Genomic DNA, 25220 nt, shown 5'->3' on the forward strand with positions numbered 1-25220 from the left:
GGTGAAGTGCTTAACAGTGGCCCCTAAAATAAATTTGTATCAAAGGAAGGATGTCCTAAGCCTCGATGATCCTGTCCTATTCTGGTGTCAAATTCTGGTAACTGCGGTTGAGGGAGAACTGGATTATAGCCCATATTGAGCACAATATTTTTAGTCATGGGAGAGATTGTGGGTATTGATAACATAGCACCCCATTGCTGTAATAAATCTCTTCCCCATAAGGTAACAGATATTGGGCCATATAAGGCTGTAAAACTGCTGCTTGACCCTCAGGCCCATAGCAAGAATGAGGCTTGGTGCTTTGATGTATTTTTTTAAGAGTGCCCAAACCTACAAAGGTAGCCTCTACAATATTAGTGTCCCAATGTTTCGGCCAATATTCTAAAGATATGATGAACACGTCAGCTCCAGTATCTACTAATCCAGTAATAGAAGTTTCATCTTCAAACCACACAGTTAGTTGAGGCCTCTGATCATTAATCAGAGTGTGCCAAAAGACTTGTTTGTCAGTGCTTCCAAATCCCCCGGTGCATTTGGCAGGCACTGATTTTCCAGGGACATAATGAAAGATAGTAACTGGGCAATGCGCTGGCCTTGCTCAAAGTGAAGCCCGCAGACCACCCCATACTTCACCAACCCAACTACTTAGTTCAGCCAAACCGTTGAGTCTCAGGAGGCGGCAATGCAGATGGGCTTCTTAAGTGAGGCCTATATGTACAGATAATCACTCAGGTAGAGATCATAGGCTTATGCCCTATGATAACAGAAAGAACACACATGTTAATTCACACAACACAATTGACAAACCAGTCTCTTAATCTGAGAGACTGTCTTATTGGGAAGACCTCCAGTTGCAAGGCATTTGACATTTCTCTTGCCTGTAAATTAAGCATCCTTGATAATGTCACAGACCTGTTTTAACTTTTAAGTGAAAACAAACTTTATAGACAGTTAGCCACACTGAACATTTTGATTTTCCTTGAGTCATGATTTTTCTCCTTAAGATCACCCTCCTTGTCAGTAAAGGGACTGCATTAAGTCCATTTATAATTTAGCCTGTTCATTTGCATAAAACCAACAAGAGCAGTGATTGATCACATATGATCTTTAAGTCTACTTTGCTGGAACTTATACGAGGAACCTTCATGTTGACTTTTAGTCTGCCCATCAGGGCACAGAAGCTGAGCCGCACACCTGCCATTCAGCCTTGCCTGTAAACACCTGCTTTTCCAAGTCCTTCAGGTTTTCCATTGTGCCTTGAGGTTCCTTCTAGCCATCCTTCAGGAAAGAAACCTTTGTTCCTTCTCTGGAAAGATTGCCATGAATCGCACAACCAACCAAGGTGTCAGGCCTTTTTCCTTCTAGGCTTTCCTTAGCTTCAAAAGTCAAGTCCAGTTCCTCAGGGCTTTCTGGTGACAACCAGAGCCCCAGCATGCCTCCCTCAGGCATGTCATTCCAGTCTAAGTCTTGGTTAACAAAACCTCTATTAACAACTGGTCTTTTTAGTTTTATGCAAAGAAACCTAATGTCATTACTTACTCCTTTAAATTGCCAAATTCTGGAGGGATCAGGTAGGGAGAAAAATATACAGTGTGAAGGAAAATCCTTGTCCTTCTAATATTCCCTAAAATTGCATTTCCATGCCTTATACTTTCTTTAGTTCATTCTCTTACTTGTGAAGTTTTAACTTTCCCTGGGAAACCTTAATTTTCCTTTCAGATTATATGGCCAGTACCAATACAGAGAATTCCAGACCCTTCCTAGGTCTCAGAGAATTCTAGACCTTACATAGGTCTCCAATGGCTAATGCCAAACCAAAGAATTCCAGACCCTTCCTAGGTCTCAGAGAATTCTAGACCTTACGTAGGTCTCCAATGGCTAATGCCAAACCAACACAAGGAATTCCAGAAGACCTTTCATAGGTCCCAAGGCTAAATGACAATACAGAGGTACAGTAACCATACAATAAGACCACAAGTTGTTGAGGTTTCCTTTCCCCAGGTTTAAAAACTTTCACAACCTTATTATACATTTTTATTATTTTTCCATAGACCTTTTACAACATTTCCAGACTTTCCATATATTTACTCATTTACATTTAGCCATAACCCATTTCCAATTCTTGTTCCTTTTTTTTTCCACTGTAAAGGACTCTACCCAAAATCAGTATTTGGCAGCTAAAATTTCCCTAGATTTGTAGATATTCTGCAGTTTTCTGAAGCTTAGACCTTGTAAACACCTGTCATGCAACAATGACTTGAATGTTTAGACATATACCATTTTGCAAACAAAGCACATCACCTTAAGAGCATACCTAACCCACCATTTTGCTCACTTCAAAGATGGTGGCAGCATTACATGCAACATCTTTAAAGATGGTGGCACCCATCAGTACCACACACAAGATGGTGGCAAACCCACATGACTCATCCACCATGGTGGAGCACTCACGTGGCTTACCCAAAATGCCAGTGCACCTATGAGGCTTAGTGTCCAATTCACAACCTTCATGCGGGCTCTGGAGGGAGAGAACCATTTCTCCTTCTGCAAAGGTGGAGTCATTGGCTTTGCCATCACTTTAGAGGCCAGAACCAAAAGGCGTGCTGAGAGGGAAGTCCCTTGAATCTGCAGACGGGTGGGAACTGCAGAAGCCACGCCCACCTGCAGAGGGGGCTGTGCCCCGGGAGCCTCCAGATGCTGCCACGGGAACCGCCCCCACCTGGGGGGAGGGCGGTGCCTCTACCTGTGGAGGGGATGGTGCTACGGGACCTCCTTTACCTGGGCGCAGTTTGGCGCCAAAACAGTTCCTTTGTCTCCCAGATTCAGAGAGTTAAAGAGGGCTACTTCCTCATTTTCCTCCTCCCCCGGTGTTTCACTCTCAGGAAAAGGCCCTGAGACCACCTCCTTTCTCTGCACCACCACTCAGTCCCCCACCTTCAATAAGGTTTCATTATACAACTCTACAAATGCATTTAGGTAATAGATATCTACCCAATTTCCCGATTGCAGGCAGTACCTCTTTAATTGGTTAATGATAAGGTAATTCAGGGAACCATTCACAGGCCACCTCTCCTTACCATCCAGAACATACTCAGGCCAAACAGTATTACAATAATAAATTAATACTTTCTTAGTCATAGGATAATGACAGTACATATTCCAATTTTCCAAAATTCTCTCCAGCAGGCTGCCCTCAGGGGCTTGCTCAGAACTGCTGTTATTGACCCAGACATACATGACAATGGCTATAATCAGAAAAATCCCAAGGACCAGAAAGTATATATACCACTTAGGCATCCATAATTCTATTATTCCCAGGAGTACTCTCAATCGGACAATCAAATCTAGTATCCACGATGCCATTATTTCAGAAATGCTCAGAAATAAGTTCTAGCAAACAATCTTACTTCTCTAATCCCTTCCCAGTTCTGTTTTCTTTTCACCACACAGACGTACTTAGGCAGCCGGCGCCCTCAGAAGATGTCTCCCAAGGGGGTCGACCTGCCATGGGCAATTATTAATGTCCCTTCATGGTCGCCAAATTGTTATAGAATCCTTGGGCTGCTCCAATTGAAAAAAAAAACCCACGAACTCTTTAGTTAGAGGCCCGATTGCCCGCTGCCGGAATTATAACTCTCAATACCAGAGTTTAGTGAAAAGAAAAAGAATTGTTTATTTAACAGTTATATAGATTTAGTTATTTGCGGATTTCTGTTGTTAAGTCTTATGTTCTTTAAAACACCCATAAACACATATCCTTGCCTCCCCCCTACCAAACCAGGCTAGCTTTAGAAAAGTTAGAGAAACCGCTTCCCTACTTTCCAAACATAGTACAGCTTTACCAGCAGCCGCCAATCACTCTTCTGATTGGGGAGGTCATTTCTGTGCTGTGGTGCCCTCCAGCTCTCAATGCAGAACCGCCTGGATTCTCAGCCTCCTTGGAAACTGCCTTCTTCCTGCAAACCGCATGGATCTCCTCTCCTCAAAACCGCATGGCGAGAGCCTCTTAAAGCAGCCTGGAGACCCCTTCTCCAAGCCACATGGAGAACTTAGCTTCTTTATTCCACATGGAGAAGGCCCCTTCACCAAGCCGCATGGAGGAGGTGATAGAGCGAGAGAGCGAGAGAGCGAGAGCGCGAGAGCGCGAGAGCGCGCGAGAGAGCTAAAATGTCCGCAGCTGCTTATATATCCCTGACTGCGTCCTCTGATGCAGTGGGCATTGCAAACAGTTCTGACCATTCACAGAACCCTACGTAGGCTCTGTGTGCTTTTTCCATACTGTCCTCTGGTTCAAGACTCCTCCCATCTACCTGAGGCTTTGGATGCATTAAAGCCATTTTGCATAAAAAAGACACTAGCCACCAGCCTCAGGCATGTGGAGGCATTCTAAAAGCTGCTTCCTTCTCCCCATCCCCCAGCCACAGACTCTGGGGATTTTTGGACTCCCCTGTTTCTGTAACACAAAGGCCTAATCTTTTAAATGAAAAAATAGAACACCCCACTCAAATAAATACCTTGTGTTCCTTAGTTTCCAGATCCTTTGGTTTACTGTCCCAAATTTCATAATATTTAAAGATATGTCCCTAATTTTCTGATGATATCATAAGAACCAAAAGGAATGGGTAGTAATCAACAGCTTAGGTAAGTCTTCACAGACTCTATGGCACATCCTGAATAAGTGTTCATGGAAGATGGCACACTCTCAAGTTGGCCATATTTGAGCTGCTTGTTCAATATCATCAATAGGGAATCCTAGTGACCAAGACTTAATTCACCTGAAGGTCTGTAATACATTCCCTTGTTTCCAATAGTGCTTGGATATCCTTCATGTAATTGATACTTTTCAAGATAGTCTGGTTCACTCCACTGTGATTAGAGTCACACCTCTGCTATTATCTGTTTTATACATTTATATCTATATCTATTTATTTACAGTGGTACAGCAATTCTACTTTTTTCTTAGTTTTTTTGTGAACATTTCTCCCACTGCATCCCATGACTGTCTTTAATAACTCAGCCATGACATCTTTGCCCTACAGATCTTGGTATGTTGCTGCTGCTTTAAAAGGCCTTACATCTATTGGATATGTTATATACCTCGCTGGTCAGGTTTTTTTTATTTCTCCTTCTTTTCCTTGCCTGTGATGTTTTCAATTAAAATTTAATATGAGCAGGGCATTGTTTTAGGGGCACCACATACAAATTCATAGTTGATAAACTAGAAAGGCTGGGAGTCTTGCCTTAGCTTGAGTACTTTCTATGTTATTAGAATTTAAAATTTCTTTGTTTTCTTTTAATAATATTGCCTCAGTTATTGTGGATGCTTTCCTTTTCCTTCATAATACAGAGTCCAGAGAGATGTTTTGTACATTTGCCTACTCTGCAAGCATGGCAGCTAGATGGCTTTTAGCGGCCACACAGCCAGTGCTTAACTAGCAATAAGTATGCTTGCTGCAAGTTAGCAGAGAAGCCCCTATGATTTTCTCCTCTTATTTTAGGATAAGGGATCCTCATTTTTTTATGGGCACCATTGGTAAGCAACTGGTTCAACAACCATAATATGCCACATTGTTTGTTGCCCTGATACTTTGTACAAAAAAAAGGACATATAATTTGCATATATAAATACATCCAGCATGCAAGTTTGGGCAAAATTTTAGACAGATAACAAGATGCTTCTTGAGGTAGTTAGCTTACTATCACTAGAGATATTGAAGTTGAGACTATATGACTACCTGTAAGTAGTATTGTAGTGAAGATTCCTACATTATATCCAAAGCTAGTCTGGATAATCTCTAAGATTTTATATTTAAAAGCTAACTGTCAGATGTAAGAGACTCTGGGTCCCTTGGAGTGGATAAAAAAACTACTCAGACACTCACCATCTGAGGAAGGAAGGGAGGGTGTTTTCTCTGAGGAAAATTGCCCTTGTTTCTTTATTAGCCAGGGTTTTAATCTACTTTACACATGCAGAAATGCATAAGGAAAACATACAGTCCTTCCCCAAATGGTAGAGAGTGAAAGGGAAATGCAGATCAATACTGGGTTGAAAAGTCCAATATTTTACACAAGGTCAAAAACATTTCCTCTTACTTAATCATTCTGTTTTTCACTTTCTACTTACAAGGATTTGAGGCTATACAGAGAAAAACAGAGCAGGTTCCCTTTTCCTTAAAAGTCACTTTGTATTTCTATTCTATCTTTAAAATCCCCGAGAGGGTGGTATTCAGAGCAAGCATGAAAGATAAGAAACCTGCTGGTTAAGTTACCGTTTGGGGGCAGGTCTCCACACAGGGTCGTCAAAGTCTTTCAAACCATGCCTGCCTGTCTCTCACATCTCCCTCTTCTTTATTAAGTACCTGAGATATTGAGGTAAGGCCAATGAAACCTACTACTTGTTTTTCACATTTTTTTCATGAGCAAACAATTTGCAAAGGCATCTTAACACATAGAGTATAACAATAACTAGAATGCATCCAATAGCTCCCATCACCCACAGTGTTAAATTTAGTTCATTAAACCAGTTTTTAGGGTTGAAACATTGTAAGTTTTTTTGCAAAGTTTGAAAAACCTTTTGTTCAGTTATTTTTTTAATGTCCTCAAGTTACTCCTGGAGCTCAAACTGCAACTGATTCACCTGGACTTTAAGGTTAGTGGAAAAGGCCCCTTTTAGATGACACTGGACCTCCTCCCATGAATGCTGGCTGGAGTTCCATTTCAAAGGGATGACACAGAGTTTGGAGAACTCTGGATCACAGGTGAGCCATTGGCATCCTGATGGTCCCCAAGCCATATTATTGCAGACTCCACGGCTGAAAGCCAGGCAAGGATTTCCTGGTCAATCCATGTTTGTTGGAGCATTTCCTGTGTGGAGTTAGTGAGGAGAATGTCTACTGCATGAGCTGTTTGAATGGACTCCATCAGGGCAATGGTAGCAGTGGCAGCTGTTACTGCAATGGCAATAGCAGAAACAATGCATATGATGAGAAAACATAGAAATCATCGCACTTGCACCAGGGAAAGTGCATGGTTAACAGATGTGAGTACTCATGGGTCCTCCCACTCTCTGGTGACATTAACTGGTAGCCACAACTCGGCCTGTCTATGGATTATAAAAACAGTGGTTAAATTGAGCTGCGTAACATTGCTGAGAGTAAGGCAGCTGGCATAAATGGAACCTATTGAGAGAGTAAGATTATTTAAGTTGGAAATAGTGTGATAAGTCAGTTGAGACAGTCCTGGAGTGGCTAAAAAGAGATATAAGTGAGAAGTAAAAATGGTGACCTAGGAATTATTAGTAATATGAAGAGTATAGGACATATATGGCCCTTTCGCTTCATAATGGGCATGGCCTCTAAGATGTTCAATGAACAGAAGGCCAATATACCACAAATTACTGTGCCAAGGGCTGGTATGTTATGGAGCAACAATTCTAATGATTGGAGCTCCCAAACCTCCTCTACGCCAATGAAGGTTGTGGTATTTTTCATTAGGTTTTGCTGGACCATTACTGGTATACATGGCCCATCCTGCACCCCAGTCTTGTGCTACTAATGGGGTATGGGTGATTTGTTTAAATGAAGGCTCATTGCCTCAACACAAAGTCCAAGCCACCGTGGTGGGAATTTGAACCTTGGTCTGACAAAGGGGAATATCAGGAGGGTTATTGCTGTTTCCATTTTGAGTCAGGTTAATTTCAACTGAATCTATTAGAAAGAAGTCAGTAGACAGTGAAGGAGAGGAGACTGCTTTGACAATTGTGTAAGCATACCATGGAAATTTAAGGGGTAAACATAACGGTATTAGTTAGGATAGAAAAACAGGTGGGTAATTGTTCTGTTAGAAAAGTGGTGCCTTCCAGAGCATGTAGCCAACGTCGTTCTTCCTCCAGAGGCCCATCAGGTGGGAGCCATGTCCCCCCTGTCCATTTAGTGTCATTAGAGGACAGTGGGGGCTCTGAGTGCCACCTGGTTTGAAGTTTAAAGGTAGGTGGGTCCAGAACATGACCCCAATATATATGCTGGGGCTCTGAGGCTAGGCCTAAGCCTCCAAAGCAAGTCAGTAGGGAAATTATAAGGAATACTTTAGCCTAATTAGAGGATATTATGGCCATATAGGCCAGGAGTCTATTCTCTGAGGTGTCCTCTGACTCTGTTTTGGAGAACCTTTTCAGCCTCTTTGTTGAGGGTTGTTAACTTTTCCCAAGTTATTCCAAGGGAAAGATTTTCTGCTTTCTTTTTTGCATCATGCCTCCAATGGCTTCGGCACCAGAGGTGTCACTCATTCATTGACATCTTGTTTAGTTGTTTCATCACATTCTTCAGGTGCCTGGTCTGTTTGTCCTGGGATGGTCCCACCAGAACAGCGGATGTTCGTCACCCATGGAATGGCTTTACTCGCTTTGTAGGAAGCCACAAAGGACCTGTTGGGGTAGAAACACATGCATACCCTCTTCCCCATGTCAGTAAATCAACTGGGCCTTCCCAAGTTCCTTCTCCTTGAGGGTCCCGGTATAACACTAGGGGACAAGTTCCCTTATTCTCTGGTCCATGGTGGCAAAAATGCCGTTCAATAGCTGAAGTAAGAGAGTCATCACAGCTTAAAAAATTATAAGCATACACTGTTAACAAGGGAGAGGACTACATACTCCCCCTTCTTTGTTTTTTGAGAAAAATTTTGAAAGGATGGTTGGCTCTTTCAACAATGGCCTGGCCTGTAGGATTATAAGGAATGCTTATTTTATGTTTAATATCCCATCTTTGTAGAAATTCCTGGATGGAGCGAGCTACATAACCTGGTCCATTATCAGTTTTTATTTGTTGCAGACATCCTAAGTAGATAAATGCCTCGAGCCAGTGTGTCTGAATATGTTTTGCTGACTCTCCGGAAAGAGCAGTGGCGTGTAATGCTCCAGAACAGGTGTGTTGAAACATGAATATATTTAAGTTTTCCAAAAGGAGGGTAATGAATGATGTCTGTCTGCCAAATTATTCGTGGGGCTAGTCCCTGAGGGTTTACACCTGTGGAGGAGGGTGTCTTGCCCACGACCTGACAGTCTGCACATTCTCTAATAATTTGCTTAGCCTGGGAGCATGGAAGGCTAAATTCTTGGTGAAGCACATGACTATTTTGATGATAAAACTGATGCAAGGCAACTGCCTTTTAAAAGGTAGTTATGATGTTTACTAAGGCATCAGTTCAGCAGTTGCCTTCTGCCATAGGGCCAGGAAGGCCTGTATGGGAGCAAATATGGGTGATAAACAAACAGTACTCCCCTTTATCCAATAGGTTTTGCAAAGACAAAAACAGATTGAGTAATTGAGGATCAAGAGACCCCTTAATTAGTGCCTGGTCTAGATGAATCTTTAAGCCAGGCGAGAGATAGAGGAGATACTAGGACAGTGGCCATTAGGGAAAATGTGGCAGGGTAACTTTCATTTTCCATTGAGTAAGAAGGTCTCTTCCCCATATATTTAATGGAGTCAGGAGGACGTAAGGTTGAATATTCCCCTCTTGGCTGTCTGGGCCATAACACTTCTCTTTGGCTGAGGGAGACATCCTATGCCTGTTAGAGGAGTATCAGACTCTATTAGGGGCCATTCTGAGGGCCAGAATTGGTTAGAGATCACTGAAACATCAGCTCCAGTATCTAATAGTCTGGTGAAGGCTTTACCTTTAATTTTAACCTCAGTTATAGGTTTATTTAATTGAATAGAGGTTGTCCAACAGACAGATTGATCAGTTGAACTTCCAACATTCCCCTCTTCCCTGTACAGCATTCTGGGTTTTGGGTACTATAAGGGGGATGAGAAGGAGCTGCGCTATACGGGTGCCTAGAGGAAGAACATGATATTCTGAAGCCTGCAGCATTATTTCAATTTTTCCTTCATAGTCTGAATCAATAATACTTGGTTGAACTAAAATTCCTTTAGTAGTAACACTGGATTTTCCTATAATTAGTCCTACTGTGCTTTTAGGCAACAGCCCCCATACCACTGTAGGATCCAGGGAAATTTGATCCTTTCTTTTTTTTTTTTTAATTGAGAATTTTTTATTAATTTTTTTTCTTTCTTTTATTTTTTGGTTTCTCAATTACAGTTGTCCCATTTTCCAACCATTGCTCCCCCCACCCAGCCCATCCCTTTTCCCACAATCATATCCCTCCCCGCTGTCCGTATCCATGGGTCATTTATACACGTTCCTTGACTAAACCCTTCCCTTACTTATCCCCCTTCTCTCCCTCCCTCCTCCCCCCTACTGACTACTATTCTACTCTTTGTCCTATTTAGTTCGTTTGTTTGCGTTGCTCTTTAGTTTCCTGTATTAGGTGATATCATATGGTATTTTGCTTTCTTTGCCTGGCTTATTTCACTAAGCACAATTCTCTCTAGTTCCATCCATGTTGTCGCAAATAGCAGGAGTTCCTTCTTTCTTTCTGCTACATAGTATTCCATTAAGATTAATTACTGGGTGGAGACCAGGTCCATTCCTGCACTTCCCTCTGCTGCAGCGCTGAGTTCTGTGACTCAGCACCTCCCTGAGTCCAAAATAACTGGTTGCCTGTTTCTTCAGAGCTCCTGTTGTGGGCTAGGGCACCAGAGCTTGCGCCCCACTGTCCGTGTCCTTGCTGTTGTAAGGGGTTGCCGCCTTTATCGAATTTTGATCAGCACTGATTGGCCCAATGCCTGCCTTTTCATCAGTGAGGGCGCAGCTGATTAGAAGCTTTTGGTTTTTCTGAATTCTTAGGCGCAGAACAGCATTCTCGCTGTATGTGGCTGGGCTTGCTGCACCAAAAACATTTTTGGTTTGTAGAAATGGCAGCAGCTAGCAAGTAGCCTTGTGCTCCTCAGTCCATATATTTTGGCATGCTTTTAAATATTGCCCTATGTCAGTAAAAGTAGACTTTACTAGGGTTAGTGCCTTTTTACAATCATTATTAGCATTTTCATAAGCTAGCTGAAGCAATAAGGTCAGAGCCGCCTCCTGGCTTTCTACCTGCCCTTGGGTTCCTTGTTGCAATCTATCTATAAAATCCATATACGCTTTTGTGGCCCCTTGATGAATGTTAACACATGAGTTGGGACCACAGATGTTCGATTCTTGGACTTGCCTCTATGCCTTCAAGGCGATTGCTGAGCACTGGGCAAAAGCCTGGGGATATAAAGCAGCTTGCACATTGGCTGTATCATATGCGCCAGTGCCAGTGAGCATTTCAAATGCAATAGGAATTTTGTGGTATGCGTTTACTGCTGCTTGGTGACAGCAGCAGTCAGTATACTCAGTGAGCCAAATTGTGTATTGAGCTGGAGTGAGAACGATTCTAACTAAGCTCTTCCAGTCACAAGGAATCATAGTGCATCCCTCTGTTATTGCCTCAATTATTCCTTATGTAAAAGGGGACTGGAATCCGTTCTCTTGAACACTCTTTCTTAGTTCTTTGAATATTTCAAAAGGTAAGGATTCATAAGTTCCTTGTCCTCTCTGGCCTTGCTTTACAATTGCGGGAAAAGCTGATATAGCCTTCCAATTGCCGGCTTTTGCCACTTCCCGCAGCAGCTGTGCATAGCCATGGGGGTTTCATTAACAAGCGGCAGCGGGCTTGGCGCTGGCGCTGGAGCTGGCCAGCTTTCGGGTTCTTTGTCCCAGGGTGGGAGAGGCACCATGGGCAGGGTGGTCCTAGCTTCCATCACCCCTGTGGGTGGCAGATTTAATGCTTTCTTGGAAAAGTTCTCATCATAGGTATTTAATCTCTCCTTTTCCTTCTCCTGAATATTTGAGACAGTGGGATCATCCTCCAAACTGAAAATTTCCTCCCTGCTTACTTTGCTATTAGTTTTTACTGAATGAATATGTATGGAAGTTAAAGCTGTATGAACTACACCCCAAGTAACTAAATTCTGATGAGCTATGGGGATCCCGTTTTCCTGAAGACATTTAAGTTTCTGTCCTACTCTTTCCCAAATCTCTAAATCATATGATCCTTTATCTGGGAACCAGGGGCAGTGCAGATTTACTGCTCATAATAGGCTAAGTAAATTCTTTTTTTTCCACCTGACATCCTGCAGCTTTTAGGAACTGAGAGAGCCAGTGGAAATAAACATCCTGTTCTTTATAAAAGATCCGTCCCCATGATAGAAAGAAAATAAAAACAATTTTTATGAAAGAAAGGTACTTAGCTCTCACTCTCTCTCTCTTATATATAAATCCTAAGTTGGGAAACGCCACGGGGATGGGGCTGTGATTGTTTTACAGTGTGTCTAACATTGCGTGGACTTTATTTTCTGGCTGGTGGGAAACCTAGTGTTTTTGTCCTGGTCCACATTCCAGCTTATCCTGTCATGGGAGACTTGTATATTGGCGAGTACCACCAGTGGGCATGTTCACTACTTGTCCTATGCCTGCAGTGTTGTGGCAATTTTTTTGAGAGAAGAGAGAGTGAAAATGAATGTGAGTATATAGAAAGTAACAGAACAGCTGAGAAATTTCTAGAAAAAAAGAAGAAATTTTAGAAAAGAGAAGAAAGCTCCTTTCCTTTAACTAAGCACACAGGCAACCTTACCAAAGAAGATGGTACTGCTCTCCCTCTGTTCAGGATGGTTTGGCCAATTTTTCCCTCTGTCTAGGCGTGCTGTCCACAGTCCTTGGCTCATAGCCGGTGGCACTTCAGAGAGTTCTCTGCCCTATGTTGGCGCGCCACCTGTAAAAGACTCTGGGTCCCTCAGAGTGGATGAAGAAACTGCTGAAACATTCATCATCTGAGGAAGAAAGGGAGGGAGTTTTCTCTGAGGAAAATCACCCTCGTTTCTTTATTAGCCAGGGTTTTTATCTACTTTCCACACACAGAAATGCATAAGGAAAACATGCAGCCCTTTCCCAAATGGTAGGGAGTGAAAGGGAAATGCAGGTCAATACAGGGTTGAAATGTCCAGGTATTTTACATAAGGTCAAAAGTATTTCCTCTTACTTAATCATTCTGTTTTCCACTTTCTACTTACAAGGATTTGAGGCTATACAGAGAAAAACAGAGCAGGTTCCCTTTTTCTTAAAAGCCACTTTATATTTCTATTCTACCTTTAAAATCCCCCAGAGGGTGGGATTTAGAGCAAGCATGAAAGATAAGAAACCTGCTGGTTAAGTCCCAAGTTCCCATTTGGGGGCAGGTCTCCACACGGGATCGTCAAAGTCTTTCAAATAATGCCTGCCTATCTCCCACAGTCAGAGGGTATACCTCATGCTATATGACCCAGGACTGAAATCCTAGGTCCTGAAGATCTCAGCATACTTTGTGAATGTCTGGCATTTGTGACATCCCTGGTGAACACTCTAAAATCTGGGATAACTTAAGAAAATTTCAGGACTATGTGATTGAATACACCACCACTAAAGTGGGTAGCATCTTCATATTCCCCACTATATTTAGTATTGTCGTGCATATGCTAGGACTAAAATGAATGTTTGTTGTATTTGAATGTTCATATCCAAAGCTGTCACAGTATACCTGCTTTCTGCCACTCCTGAAATTCATGGCAACACGAGGATGACACTTTGGCCAGGTTGCATCCACTGGTCTGGACAACTTGCATATATGTACCCTTCCATCGTGGCATTTTGTAGGATGGCATGAACGCAGAACCATCCAGACAAGAAACTCATGAAGGAAATTGCACCATAGTTTCCACCCAACCTCTTCTCATATTCTTAAGCTGGCTTATAGTAAAATAATATTTCAATGTACATTGGAGGTAACATTCTATGAGGAAATAAAGTTACAAAGAAATATGTTGGAAGTGAAAAGTAGTCCAACTACTTTACATTGAAGATAATTGAAGATTTTGTAACATTTTTGTATAAAAGTCTCAAACAATCTTAGTGCTTACAAAGGAAATGACTTCTCCTTCACTACCTATCCCCTTGGGCAAGAGTATCTGGACAATTTTGAGTTCAGAGTGTCCTAGGGAAAACCCAGCTTCAATTTCATTATTGATTTTTTAAATTTAGCTTTTAGGATGTTGAGTTTCTTCCTATACCACTTACTGGTAAGCAGTGATAACTGCAGTTCTTTCAGACAAGATCAGGTACATTCAGGGTGGTATGGCCATACACTTAGTTGTTTCAGATGGTATATTGCTTGATGGGAAAGTAGGTAGAAAGAGAATGGAACAGATGAATTGACAGGGGAATGGGAGAATAAGTAATACTAGAAAGAATGACTCAGTAGGTAGATGATGGAGATTGGTATTGGCATTTTAGAAAAGTAACCCTTTCCCCACCTGAATTCTGAATCTATTGTGTGATCATCTCTCAGCCTTTTGGCTAAGATCACGTGTGAATTTATTGTGAAATAAGACAAAACAATAAGTCTTTATTACTAATATGGAATAATCTGGAAGATCCAGATTATAATATTGATCAAGAGACTTTCCTGATACTGAACTCCAAAATTTACAGAGCTATCCAACCAGACATAGGCAATAGTTTATAGGCTCAGACATCTCCCCATGAGGTTTGTGGAGAGTGCTTTCCTTATTAGATAAAAAAGAAAAACAAAAGAGGATGATGCTCATTTCCAAGAAGAAGCAGGGAAGCTATTCAAATCCAATTTTTGCTCCCAAACTCATTAGCCATATTACTCCATTTCTCATGGAGAAAATGAGAGAGGTGCAGTGAGGCCAAGTATATTATAGTGATGGCCATTCCTCCACATGATAGGAAATATCAGGAGTGGAGAAGAAGAATTTCACCCCCTTTTCATTTTTCATTCCAAAGTAGGCTTTTATGGAGAAAATAAATGTTGAGAAATGAACCATAAAATACTAACAATTTGTATTTGCTTTGTGAGAAACACTCTTGGCAAGATCCACAGTGTGCTATTGCTTTAACCTACAATTACTTATCTAAATCCAATTAACTCAGTAATTTAGTTATATACTGCAATGATGAATAAAGAAACTCCTGCTTACATTTATTTTTTTAAAGTATATTTTATTGATTATATTGTTACAATAGTTCCAATTTTTTCCCCTTTGCTCCCCTCCGCCCAGCACCCCCCTTCCCCGACAATCCCCTCCCCAAGTCCATGCCTATGGCTCACCCTTTCATATATTCTTCTTCTTTTTTTTTTAAATAATTAATTAATTAGTTAAATATTTTAACAATAAAAAAAACAATCCCTCCCTCTCAGACTTGAGACCCTTTACAATCTTATAAAGGACAATGGACGAAGGTCTCGAGCTCCTCTAGCTGCTTCAAGCTGAGCATGGTCATCGTCCTACCTACCCTTGGGTCAAGAAATCCCAAATAAGAGTGGGGGTGTGGAGGGGAGGGTAGCCTTCCCACAAGGGGAAGGATCGTGCAGACTCCAGGTTGGTTGGCTGTCTCTGGACAACGGCATGCTTGGTTTAACAGGCTGGCATCCTTGTTGTATTCTGGGGGCAACAGGGTTAAAGGACATCATTCAATCCGTAACCACTAGATGACAAAAGACAGGTATTAATTTTTCAATGTCCCACATTAGGGAAAAGAAGGGTTTCTTTGGAGGAAGGTATGCCAGGTACATCTCACCTGTCCAAAACACTTTTGCCCATTATACTTAGTTTGGACTGAGGGAAATATTTTAGGTATCCCCCATCTCAGGCCTCTGGGCTCTTTCTGTCCAAGCCATTAGGATAGAAAAGAGAAACCAGTTTTAAAGTGAAGCCCACAGACCACCCCGTTCTTCACCAACCCAGCCACTTAGTTCAGCCAAACCATTGAGTCTCAGGAGGCAGCAATGCAGACAGGATTAAGTGAGGCCTATACGTACAGACAATCACTCAGGTAATGAGATCGTAGGCTTATGCCCTTTGAAAACAGAAAACACATGTTAATTTATGTAACATAACCCCCACACAAGTTTATAGATCTGTAGGATTGTCTTATCGGAAAGACATCCAGTTGCAAGGCATTTGACATTCTTCTTGCCTTTAAATTAAACATCTTTGATAATGCCACAGACATAGTTTAACTTTCAAATGAAAACAAATTTTAAATGAAAAGAAACTTTAAAGACGGTTAGTTGCACTACTTTATAGTCTACCACTGGGCATTGTGATTTTCCTTGAATCTTGATTTTTCTCACTAAGATTACCCTCCTTGTCATTAAAGGGACTGCATTAAGTTCATTTTTAATTTATCCTGTTCATTTGCATAAACACAACAAGAGCAGCAAATGATCACTTATGATCTTTAGTTCTACTTTGCTGGAACTTACGCAAGGAACATTTAGGGTGACCTTCAGTCTGCCCTTCAGGGCACAGAAGCTGAGCCACATACCTGGCATTCAGCCTTGCCTGTAAACACCTGTCTTTTCCAGGTCCTCCTGGTTTTCCATTGTGCCTTAAGGTCCCTTCTAGCCATCTTTCAGGAAAACAACCTTCATTCCTTCCCTGGAAAGATTGCTGTGGACCGCTCATCCATCCAAGGTACCAGGCCTTTTATCTCATGGACTTTTATTACCTTTGAAGGTCAGTCCCAGTTGCTCAGGGCTTTTTGGTAACAACCAAAGCCCAAGCATGTCTCCTTTAGGCATGACATTCCAGTCAAAGTCTTAGTCAAAAAAATCGTTATTAACAACTGGTCTTATTAGTTTTATGCAAAGAAACTTAGGTCATTACTTATTTAGAATGCCAAATTCTGGAGGGATCAGATAGGGAGAAAATATATACAGTGTGAAGGAAAATCCTTGTCCTTCTAATATTCACTGAACTTGCATTTCTATTCTTTTTATTTTTATTTTTCCCCCCACTAAAAATTTTTCTGTTTGTTTGTTTTTCCATTACAGTTGTCTCACTTTTTTCCCCCTCTTGCTTCTCTGCACCCTGTCCCTCCCTTCTCCCACATTCAGTCCCCACCCAGTTGTCCATGTCGATGGGTCATTTATACATGTTCTTTGACTAGACCCTTCCCCTTCTTACCACTTCTCTCCCTCCCATCTCCCCCTTTGTTACTGTTAGTTTATTCCTCGTTTACATACCTCTGGTTCTATTTTGCTCATTTGTTTGTGTTGTTCATTAGTTTCCTTTAACAGGTGATATCATAAGGTAATTTTCTTTTCTTGCCTGGCTTATTTCGCTAAGCGTAATTCTCTCTAGTTCCAATCATGTTGTTGCAAATGGTAGAAGTTCCTTCTTTGTTTCAGTACTTATTCATTGTCATTTTCCCCCTTTGTACTCGTGTTCCTCTCTGTCTCTCTCTGTTTCTTCATTCTTCTTAAAGCAGACCCTTTAGCATCTCTTGCAATACTGGTTTGGTGGAGATGTATTCTTTTAGCCTTCTTTTGTCTTGGAAACTCCTTATTTCACCTTCCATTTTGAATGAGAGTCTTGCTGGGTAGAGTATTCTTGGTTGTAGGCCTTTGTTTTTCATTACTTGGAATATATTTTGCCATTCCCTTCTGGCTTGTAGTGTTTCTGCTGAGAAATCTGATGATAGCCTTATTGTAGCTCCCTTGTATGTTGTTAATTGTTTCTCTCTTGCTGCTTTTAGGATTCTCTCTTTGTCTTTGAATGTTGGCATTTTAATTATGATGTGTCTTGAAGTGGGCCTGTTGGGGTTCATCTTCATTGGGACCCTCTGTGCTTCCTGGACTTGCATGATTCTTTCTCTCTTCATGATAGGGAAGTTTTCTCTCATTACTTTTTCAAAGAGGTTTTCTATTCCTTGCTCTTCTTCTTCTCTTTCTGGAATTCCTATGATACGGATATTATTACGTTTCATGTTGTCCTGCAGCTGTCTTAGAACCTCTTCAGTCTTGTTCATCCTTTTTTCATTTTGTTGCATTGTCTGGGAGTTTTTGTGTACATTGTCCTCCAGCTCGCTGATCCGATCTTCTGCTTCCTCTAGCCTGCTTTTGGTTCCTTCTGCTGTGTTCTTCAATTCAGAGATCGTATTCTTCATTTCCTCCTGGCTCTTATTGATAGCTTCCATGTCCTTTTTGATGCTGGTATAATTCTCAGTAAGTTCCTTAGAGTTCTTCTGGAGTTCACTGTAGTTTTTCTGGAGTTCTTTGTAGTTTCCGCTGAGCTCATTGAGCTTCTCCATAATACATGCTTTCAATTCCATATCTGATAGTTGGCTCCCCTCTATTTCATTTAGCATTCTTTCTGGGGACTCTACCTTTCCTTTAGATGGGGGGTTGTTTCTCTGTCTCCCCATTTTTGTGACTCCTATTGTTTGTTGGTACTTCTTAGAATGATCTGCACTTCCTGGATCTGCCCCTGGTGGCGTCAGATCCTGTACCAGTCTGGGCCTAGTCAGCCTGTTGGAGACTTTCAGGGATCTATTGCCTTTGTCTGGCTTCTTGTTAATCTATTCAATCTGTGATTAGCTGTCAGGCTTAAGGACCGTGGGCGTGGCAGCTTAATTCCTGTAGGCAGGGCCTTTGCTTCCCCTCAGGCTGACGCCACTTGGCTGGGAATGGTCTGCCTGCAGTGTGGGAATGAGTCAGCACTGGGACCCGGCTGGCTGCTTCCCCAGCTCTCCCCACAAAGCCACCACACCAAACTCTCCCCAAGAGTCTCTAGTCCTCTCTGCCTTTCCTTTGCTTGAGTCCAGGGTAAGTGGGGGCCAAAATATTTTTGTATGTGATCCGCTTAAGAGCTCTTTTTCTCCAGCTGTTTCTCTCCGGCTAGCAAGAAACCCTGTGGCTTTTCGCTTTTCTCAGCTGGATACTATTTTACTTTCCACTTTGTTGCTGTAGGCTGGGAAGCCCAGCTGGCGGTTTGGACCCTGCCCTTCTCAGGGGGAATCCCCAGCTGCTGATCTGTTTCTCAGTCCCTTCAGCTGCCACCCGTGTGAGCCCAGCCAGCCTTTCTGCGTCTCCACACTCCCTACCGGTCACGTTGTGATGTAGCGGCCTTTTCTGTCTCTCCGTGGTTATAAGACTTCTCTCCAGCTGGTGTTCGGTTGGTTATTCCAGACGATTTCTCCAAAATTACGTTTTAAATCCAGACTAGTTCTGGGAGGAAGTTAGTGTAGCTTTCACTTACTCCTCCGCCATCTTGTTTCTCCCCCTAAATATTTTTTATGATATAGAAACCATTTAATCCGTGATGACTCCTTTTGCTTATTGTGATAAGAGATCAAAGGCCCAGAGTGGAAATAAGACATAATATGCATAGAATGTGACTTCCAATAATAATGCATTACAAATATATAAGAAACTTCTATAATTAATAGCTTAAATCTGAGACTGATCTTTTACTGAGAAACACATGGGTAGGGCAAGTTGTCCCTTAGATTTTATAACAACAGTCAGCTACCCTAGAGGTTGATAGGACAACTTTTTTTTTTTTTTAGTATTATAGGGAACAGCCACACCAAAAGATAAAACTTAATAACCTTGTCTATTAATCATGATTTATAGATGAACAAACTGAGCATTAGGCTTAGAAATATGGAAAAGGAAGGTAGAAAAAACTGCAAACAACAGAACAAAGATTTTATAATATTGCCTGAATTATGAGCCAATCTCCATCAGCATTTTTAAGATGAGTTCTGGCTTGAGGCTCTTACTTTCAGCATAATTACTTTCAAATTTTAAATTAAAACATTTTTCCCTAAGCATCACACACAATTGTCATTTGCATTATTCCTCTGCAGGTTTAAAAGCTGTAGCCAATGTAAACATAATTTGGCTAGAGACACAACTGTTATTGATATCAGGTAGATATAAGTTTATAACACAACTCACATATTGGGTGCCATGCTCTGATTATGATCCACTGCAAAATCACTGGATCTCTTCCTTCTTAGAAGAGGTTCAGACTTCCGGCCACGATGGAGGCTTAGTCGGACATGCTCAGCAACCCTCTACAACTAGAGAGGAATACAACTACTTCAAAACAAAAGATAACTAGAAATTCCAGAAAATAAAACTACACGAAAGCCCAACGTATGAAGTTATAAACCAACGGCGCTCTTTGGGCAGGTAGGAAGAGCGAAAGTGGGTGGTGCTGTTTGTGGTCGCACCAGGGACAGCGGCAGGGAGAACAATCCCAGTGGCAGGGAGGACAATCCCGGCTGCAGTCAAACCCCGGAGGCTCGCGACCCCAACGCTGGGAGAAGCAGCCACCACATCGCCTTGAACAGTGAGGCCCAGGGGGCGGGAGGACGGATCCCGGTCTCCTAGCGGAATAACTGTGTGAATCCATCTTGGACCCCCGCCCCCACACAAAACGCCACAGGGCTGCGAAACAGGTTGCGGATCGCCACTGTTTGCTGGGCAGTGACGACAAAGCACCGGCGAGAAAGGTTGCGGATCGGCGCCGGTCACTGGGTTGTGACGAGTACACAGGCACTGCCCCCTATAGCCGGCCCAAGAAAGGAAAACGCATCTGTCAAAATGAGGCAGACAACTATAGAAATCCCGGTGGCGCAGCTCGCCAGGCAACAGATGAAGAATCTGACAGATGAACAAATAAGAAACCTGTCAGAGGCTCAGTTCAGGGCCATTGTTATCAGGTGGCTTACAGAATTAACAAAAGATCTGGAAAAAGATGAGAAAGAATTGAAAAACACTCATACTGAAAGGAACAAAACCACATATGAGACAGAGGTGAGGAAATAAAATCCAGAGTTCAAATCAACAAACCAGAACACAGAGAAGGAACAAACAGTCAACCAGTGCAGAGAGAAAAAACGGGAAGCAAGGAAAATGATGAGAGGATCAGAAACCTCTGGGATAGCTATAAAAGGCCCAACATAAGAATCATTGGTTTGCCAGAGGGCAAAGAAGATGAACTAGAAATTGAAAAATTAAGTGAAAATATAATAAAGCAGAACTTCCCAAACTTCGGGAAGGAAATAGACTTACAGGTCCAGGAAGCACAGATAATTCCAAAAAAACTGGACCCAGGGAGAACCACTACAAGACACATTATAATCAAAATGTCAAAAGTTAAAGATAAAGAGAGAATCTTAAAAGCAGCAAGAGAGAAGAAAAGAATCATGTACAAAGGGGTCCCAATTAGACTATCAGCTGACTTCTCAAGGGAGACCCTGCAGGCAAGAATGGACTGGCAAGAAATATTCAAAGTAATGAAAATCCAAAACCTACAACCACGAATACTCTATCCAGTGAAATTGTCATTCAGAATAGAAGGGCAGAGAAAGTGTTTCCAGGACAAAAGAAAACTGAAAGAGTTCATTAGATCCAAACCACTGTTATATGAGATGTTAAAGGGACTGGTTTAGAAAAAGGAGGATCAAAACTATGAAATCTAAAATGAAAACTGCATCACAAGAAACAACAACAGAAGCTAGGGAATTGAAACAAAGGCAAGCTGAACAGGCAACGGGAGTGGAAAAAGAACTATAGGTATGGGGAGCATATTGGGGGGAGGTTAGCAGGGAGGGGGATGGGGGAGAGGGAGGGGGATGATATAGGAATTAAGGAGCATGGTAGGAGGGAATGGAACAGACAGAGAGAGGTTGAGAAGAACTATATGGACATGGTCTAAAAGTGGGGGACAACTGGAGAGAAGGGTGCCACCGGGTGGAGGGGAGAAGAGGGAAGGGAAATTGGGACAAATGTAACATTATAATCAATAAAACACATTTGAAAAAAAAGAAGAGGTTCAACTTTCAAATGGGACAAATGGAAAAGATGACTAGGGGCTTTATTTTTATTACTACAGAAGATACAATAAAGGAAATAAAGGAAAGAATAAACATATGAAATTACATCAAACTAAAAAAGTTTCTGCTTGGCTAAAAAAAACATCAGCAAAATGAAAAGGGAACCAACCATATGGGAAAACATATTTGCCAATGATACCTCAGACAAGGGTTTGATCTCCAAAATATATAAAGACCTTATATGACTCAATACGAGGAATACAGACAATCCAATTAAAAATTAGGTAAAGAACCTGAACAAACACTTTTCCAAAGAGGACATAGAGAGTGTCCAAAGGTGTAGGAAAGAATGCTCAATATCACTAGCCATCAGAGAGCTGCAAATGAAAGTCAAAATGAGATACCACCTCACACCAGTCAGAATGGCCATCACCATCAAATCAACAAACAACCAGTGCTGGCGAGGATATGGAGAAAAGGGAACCCCAGTGCACTGTTGGTGGGAATGTAGACTGGTGCAGCCACTGTGGTAAACAGTATGGAATTTTCTTAAAAAACTAAAAATGAAATTGCTTTTTGATCTAGTGATTCCACTGCTGGGATTATATCCAAAGAACCCTGAAACACCAATTCAGAAGAACCTATATGTACCCCTTTGTTCATAGAAGCACTATTTATAATAACCAAGTGCTGGAAGCAGCCTAAGTGCCCATCAGTGGATGAGTGAATCAAAAAACTGTGGTACATTTACACAATGGAATACTATGCAACAGAAAGAAAGAAGGAATTCCTACCTTTTGCAACAGTATGGATGGAACTGGAGAGCATTATGCTTATTGAAATAAGCCAGGCGGTAAAAGACAAATACCATATGATCTAACCTAATATATACATGAACCTAATGAAAAAAACAAACAAACAAATGAGCAAAATAGAACCAGAGACAGGTAAACAAGGAACATACTGACAGTGACCAGAGAAGAGGGATGAGGGGGAGAAGGGGGGAAAGAAGGGGAAGGGTCTAGTCAAGGAACTAATATGAAAGACCCATGTACGTGGACAACAGGGGGCGGGGGATTGACTGTGGGAATGAGGGGCATGGCAGTTGAGAGCAAATGGGGGAAATTTGGACAACTGCAATAGAGCAACAATAAAAAAAAAGATATTAAAAAGAAGACAAATTGCTGATAAAAGAAGTAGTAACATCCTTAGTTGTATATACTTTCACCATTCCTCCAACTGCATAAAAATAAATGATATAGCAAAAGTATCTATTTTGTTTGCTTTTGAATACTGAATTTATTTTCTGTTCTTTTCTTATTTTTAATCTTGTTCAATTAAACTGGATTTTTAAATATTATATTTTTCAACTGCAGTTTACATTCAATATTATTTTGTATTAGTTTTATGTGGAGGGAGTTTGGGGGACTGGGTGAAAAGAAAAAGGTGAAAACATTAAGAAATACAAGTTGGTAGTTACAAAATAGTCATGAGGATATAAAGTACATCATAGAGAATATAGTCAATAATATTGTAATAACTATGTGTGGTTCCAGGTGGGTACTGGAAATACTGGGGACAATACTTTGTAAAGCACGTGATGATCTAAAAACATATTCATTTTTTAATGGTGGTAATTAACAGCTGATTTGCACATTTAAAAAATTAATTACTATCTAGGGGTTTTAGAACAGTCAAATAAAAAATGTAATATAAAGAGCATGTACATGAAAGCAAATGTTGCTGTTTTTAAATGAAGTTAGATATGCAGTTTCCTGGGTTCTGTGATTTGTTGGGCCCCATAATATATTTCTTCCAGTGATGACTGAAATTCAACTCTTTCTTTCATTTTAAGAACACCCTCTTTGGCTTTTTACTTCCCATTAGTCTATAAAGGCAACCAATATTTATTGAACACAGACCGTTTCAGACAATGTACAGGCTTCTGGGGTAACAAAGATGAATAAAAGCCAATATCTACACTCAGGTAGTAAAAATACTCCTCAGAGGAGTATCATTAAATACCTAACATCTAAGTGAGAATTAGTTTTATTGATCTTTTCTTGCAAGAGATACTGAGGGATAAAATGGTAGTTGGATGTACTTGTGCTCTGGATTGGAAAAGATGGGTAAAGAAAGAATTTCTAAAGAGTTTGGTATGCTCTTCTATTAGCATTAATTCATGCCATTCTTCAGTCATTAATCTCTTTCAATTTTATCAGGAATAAAATTTAAACACATTAAATAAAACAGTAATTATGTAAAATCTCTAGTCATTCCCGTAATATAAAGTCCTATTTCTTTCAACTACTGAATGGAAGCAGGTTCTATGGTCACACTTCGATTATCAGTTAAAGTGGAGTTGTGGTACAGTGAAGAAAGCCTTTGCTTTAGAGGCAAAATGGCCTAGGTTTTCATCGTAATTCTGCCATTTACTGCTGGTATGATATGGACCTCTTACTTTCCTTGCACCTCTATTTCCTAATTTACAAATTGGTGATAATAATAAATAATGTATGCAAAACATTAAATACAGTGCTTGGCTCATGCTATGTATTTCATTAATATTGTCTCCTTTTTCTGACACTATTAGTATTAAACTGCTGTTCTCAGTGTGGTCTGGGAACTCTTGTGGGTCCTCAAAACCTTTTCAAGGGGTTGTGACATCAAAACTATTTTAGGGGCAAGATGGTGGGGTACTGGTGAGGATCTGTCGAGAGATGAAAATAGGTGTGCATAGAAGCAAATTTTAAAAGCTTTTTCTCTTCAAGTCATCTTTTTCATACCACCTGATAAGCATCTTGCTTGATTCACCATGGCAGTAGCAGCAGTGAAGTGGGCGATACCAAACAGAACCATCTTGAAACATTTATTTCCAATTCAAAATGGAGGTTTATATTGCATTTGTCATAAATCCACGTATTCTTCCCTTCCAGATGACTATAATTGCAAAGTAGAGCCTGCTTTGACATCTGATGGCAGGACTATAGTTTGCTACCATCCTTCTGTGGACATTCCATATGAACACACAAAACCTATACCTTGGCCAGATCCTGTGCACAATTATGAAGAAACACTGGATCAAGTACTGAAAACCAGATTAGAAGTAAAAAATGAACACTTTGAACAAGGACCTATGATAGAACAACTTAGCAAAAGGTTCTTTACTACTAAGCACCGTTGGTATCCTCGTGGACTGTATCATAGGCATCGTAAGAAATTGAATCCCCCAAAAGACGGATGATATGGATATTCTCAGTAATCAATGAAAAATATTTTCCTGTGTCTCATTTGCCATTTGAGAAAATCAAGTATATTCACTACTCTGTTATATAGTAAAATAATAATAAAATGTCTTCTCATCTAAAAAAAAAAAAGAAAAAACTATTTTCATAATAATAGTAAAATATTATTTTCTTTTTCACTCTCATCTTCTTATCAGTTTACATTGGAGTGAGGTAGCACAACTCATTCAGTGAGAAGCAGATATGAGAATTCAGCTGTCTTCTAGTAAAGTGATTTGCAAAAATGTAAAATTGTGTCTCACTTTGAATCATTCTTTTTATTTTTAAAAATGTAGTTATTTTTTAAAAATTATGTTATGT

At 40.9% G+C, this 25220-nt stretch overlaps 1 pseudogene; it reads left to right on the forward strand.

The window, feature by feature from the left end:
* Window positions 1-24396: 24396 nt before the first annotated feature.
* LOC149990987 (large ribosomal subunit protein mL42 pseudogene) lies at window positions 24397-24859 on the forward strand (annotated as a pseudogene).
* Window positions 24860-25220: the final 361 nt, after the last annotated feature.

The sequence above is a fragment of the Furipterus horrens genome, unplaced genomic scaffold (assembly GCF_987537825.1).
Source record: "Furipterus horrens unplaced genomic scaffold, mFurHor1.1.pri manual_scaffold_17, whole genome shotgun sequence".
NCBI lineage: Eukaryota > Metazoa > Chordata > Mammalia > Chiroptera > Furipteridae > Furipterus > Furipterus horrens.